The sequence below is a fragment of the Penaeus chinensis genome, chromosome 27, assembly GCF_019202785.1.
Source record: "Penaeus chinensis breed Huanghai No. 1 chromosome 27, ASM1920278v2, whole genome shotgun sequence".
In the NCBI taxonomy this organism is placed as follows: domain Eukaryota; kingdom Metazoa; phylum Arthropoda; class Malacostraca; order Decapoda; family Penaeidae; genus Penaeus; species Penaeus chinensis.
The window spans coordinates 22,590,242-22,594,572 of record NC_061845.1 but is presented as its reverse complement, the minus strand read 5'-3'; the positions used below and the strand labels follow the sequence as shown (position 1 = coordinate 22,594,572).

At 36.6% G+C, this 4,331-nt stretch overlaps 1 protein-coding gene across 3 annotated transcripts in view; it reads left to right on the top strand.

The window, feature by feature from the left end:
* The first annotated feature begins 2,794 nt into the window (after positions 1–2,794).
* The window catches only part of LOC125039406, a 471,503-nt gene continuing 469,966 nt past the window's right edge, over positions 2,795–4,331 (top strand). For all 3 annotated transcript variants that reach the window (XM_047633283.1, XM_047633281.1, XM_047633280.1), the window contains exon 1: positions 2,795–4,331. This exon is cut by the window's right edge and continues 159 nt beyond it. The gene's annotated coding sequence lies outside the window, so the exon portion shown is untranslated.

Below are 4,331 nucleotides of genomic sequence, written 5' to 3'. Positions count from 1 at the left end.
CATACAAGCCTAAACTATCCCTACACCTAACTCCACAATCTCCATTGTTCCACCTATATTAGCCTCGCTTATCACCTCCATCTTCGCCAGACCCGGGCATCTGTGATCACGCCTCGTCTCGACCACGCGTCTCACGGGGGAATGATCACTCCCTGCCCCCATTACCATTAGCTAAGATAACAAGATCGCACCTCTCCTTCCTCCTGTGGCCCGCGCGTTGCATGTTCTAAAGGGGACACCCTGGTGATCGATAGGCCCAGGAAGCTAGGTGATACCATTGGTTTCCTCCGGGTCTGATAGTACAGTGAGGGGCTGGTTTGTCTAAAAGGCTCGTTTTGATTTCTCTTTGTAATGGGTCGTTTCCTTTGTCTTGTGGATCTTGGTTTGCGTCAGAGGATGTGGTCGCTGGTTCTGGTTCCTTCAAAAACCATTTGGTTGTAATATGTGATTATCTAAAGGTATGGGATTTCAGTGTGTTCACATGCTAGGGATAGCGTACGGTAAATCACTGTAACGCAAATACTTTGATCCTGTTAACAGACTTTCGTAAACACATTCATATTGAAGTCAGATACAGCAATAATCCCTTACATTCCTTAGCTGATACAACGTCAACAATATTGCAATTGAAAACGCGTAGTAATTTCATCCAAACAGGTTCCGTTTCACGAAAAGCATTACTTTCCAAAATGGCAATACTGTTAGCATTACTCTCATCGCAGTATGTTTGTTCAATTTGATCCCGAATCACTGCGCCGAGGAAACTACACTACGACGGTTGCGGAATGAAATATAACACGGGTAGTTGTAGTTCCTGTCAGCAATAATTCCCAGTGGGATGGCTGGCGCGTAGGGATAGCGTCGAAGTGACCAACGGTTGAAATATTTAACTTCCGTGTGGGTTTATCTTCCCTGTGGAAACAAACACAAAGGTCTGTGTGAAAAGGATTAGTACGAGGGGACGAGAGTCAAGCATAAGAGAAGGAAAATAAAGGGACTGAGCGCGAGTATATATGCATACTTCAAACAATAGAATAACATACATCTGTGTTTATCTGTGATTTGGAGACCTTCGGTAGAAACAATTTGATATCAAAATGATCATAGGAAAAAGGTCACAAACATCGCCCCATATTGAAACAGAAAAGTGCGTGGTTTTGTAAAAGTGTGTTATGGCTACTCAGGCAGAGTAGAGACCGGCTCTTGCCCTGCAATCACATTACACCGTGTTCACATAGACAAAGGGTGCGGCATATACCCAATGCTAATAATAAAAGCAGAGAGTGAGGTCGAGTGCAAACACCGCCCACGGGCTGCAAGGGAAGTGGCACAGCTTCGAGGCTTGGCACTGGCGACAAAGGCGTGGACACGAGCCGCATCCCACGTGCCCCCTGATCGAATTGTTGACAGCGGTAACAGTGAAAGGGGTTACACCAATATAAACTGTTTCGATACTCGTTTCCCTTTTATATATATATTTTTTTTTTTTTTTTTTTTTTTTTTTTTTTTTTTGAGGGGAAGATTTAATTGCCTTACTGTCCATTTTTGGTGTTTATTTTCTCTCTCTTACTTGTTTTTTAATTGTTTTGTCATCACCCCCTGTTTGTTTTTGATTCTCTTTTGTTTTACGTTCGTTTGCTACGGTGCTCATGGCGTGATGTAAACAAATCCAACGAGAGCACATGTGTTATACTGTGTTTACGGACATGGAAATGAACTTTACTTTTCTGGCCGCTGGATATGCACGCGCGCACACGGCCCTGCGCGCGCCTCTCACTGGCCACTCTGGTTTATTATATGAAATGTCGCAGTGTTACCATCTTAATCTTTTGTTTTATTACATGTCTTTGAAATTACTTTCTGAGAGGTGTCACTTCCTTCATGTTCAAAGTTACATTTTGCTTACAGTCATAAGTGATATTAACGTTATTACTATTATAGTATAATTATCACTGTTGTCAATATTTTCGTTCTAAATTATGAACGGGTTGCCCATGATACATTATTAATCTTAGAATTATGAATAACAGCCAATCTTTTATTGATATTGTCTATATTAAAGTTGCAACCATCATGAACATTATTATCAGCCTCGCTTCTGTTATCAAGCGTTCCTTTTTCTCCAAAGCATTTCCTTTGTTCTGTCGTTAATGTGCGTTTTTTATCATCATTCTCATTCTCATTCTCTATTAAGAATATTCACGTTTTCTCTTCAATTTTTGTTGACATTTTAATCCAATATTTGTTTTCCGCTCCGTGTGTTTTATGTCGATATTGGCTTGTGTTCGAACTCAGTCTGATGTGAGTTTTCTGGTTCGTTTAATTGATTATTCCTTCAATAGATGTGAAATGTGTTATTTACGTATTGTGTGTGTGTGTGTGTGTGTGTGTGTGTGTGTGTGTGTGTGTGTGTGTGTGTGTGTGTGTGTGTGTGTGTGTGTGTGTGTGTGTGTGTGTACGTGTGTGTGTGTTTATGTTTATATAAACTATTATATATATACATATATATATATATATATGAGTGTGTGTGTGTATATATATATATATATATATATATATATATATATATATATATATGCATATGTATATATGTGTGTGCGTGTGTGTGTGTGTGTGTGTGTGTGTGTGTGTGTGTGTGTGTGTGTGTGTGTGTGTGTGTGTGTGTGTGTGTGTGTGTGTGTATGTGTGTGTGTGTGTGTGTGTAGAGAGAGATATAGATAGTTAGATAGATAGATAGATAGATAGGTAGATATAGATATATATAGATACGAATATAGCTATGTGCGTGTATGTGTCTGTAGAAGGATATATACACTGAAGTGAAGCAGAAGATTTGAGTTAAAGTGGAGAATATGAGAAGCAGAGATGAATAAGAGCAAGAATGAGGAGAAAATGAATGAATTTTTTTTTTTATAGAGAACGTGAGTGAAAGAATGAGAAGATGTGAAAATATATGAACAAGAGTGATGAACATTTTGGTAATTCAATGAGAAATGATGAAAGGATACGATCAGCAGAAAAATATACGAGCAAAGGTCCAATATTAAGAATTAACAACATGAATAACAATTCACAATCCATGAGTAAATGAGTGAAAGTTATAAGTAACAACGAAGGACTCAAAGGGATTGGAGTAACGAGTAATGAGAGTAAAGAATATGAATAAACAGGGAAATACACTAGTTATGATAAAAGAATGTGAACAACGCTAAATGAAATGTGATATGTCAACAATATAAGAGGGAAATGGAAAATAAATAAGAAATAGAGATGCAATGAAGTTATACAACATTGACGGAAATGAGTGTGGGTGTAAGTTAAGAGTAGGATATGAATAACAGTGAAAGATGATAATAGAGAAAGCGTGTAGCAGTGACATAAAAGTATCATGAAAATTAAAGTACAGTGAAAAGTGAAAGGAACGGTTTATGTGGAAAGTAGAAATAGAAGTGAGATATAGGGATAGAAGTGGAAAATATGAGTAATAGTAAAGGATTAGTAATGAGAATATGAGGAACAGTGACGAATATGAGTGACAGTGAAGGTGATGAGTAGCAGTGAAATTCGTGAACATCAGTGAATGAATGGTTTTAGCATCGATGAATAACATGAATAACAGTGAGTATAAGGACGTGAGTAGGATGAATGATATGTTCAGGGAAATAAATAAGAATGAAGAAATACGCGTAACCATAAAGAATAGTATGAATCAAAAAGAAGAAGAACAAGAAGAAGAAGAAGAAAACAAAACAGAAAAATAAAGCAGTTAGAATACTTTAAGGAAAAAAAAAAAAAAAAAAAAAAAACATCATTCATAATCTGCCTTGTATGAAAGCCTCAGTATCGAGACTTCAAGATCATATATAAACCAGTATCCAATATTTATAACTCGGATTGAATAGAAGCAGCTTTCATTTGAGGTCCGATGTATTTGATGGAGAATAAGAGAGAAAACGTATAAATGATTTAATCTTAGTACTTGGGACTTATTATCTAAAATTTTGTTTTGTTGATTTTCGTCCAAGAATTATCGTTTATATGTATATCTTTTTTAAACAGTTTTTTATTTTTAATATTAGTTTTTAAACATTTATTGTTATTATCTTAACAAGCACTCAAAAATATACATGTACTTTACTCTACTGTATATGATAATGAGGTATTAAACAGAAAAATCGAATTCATCAACCCAGACGCATTAAGATTACATAAATAATCCAGTGCTTATGAATAATGAGTTGTTCATGTTGGTGATAAACAAGACAAATAGAATCAGCTATGCAGTATTACGCACATCATTTCCTCGGGTGTATCGCGAAGATGGATGGACT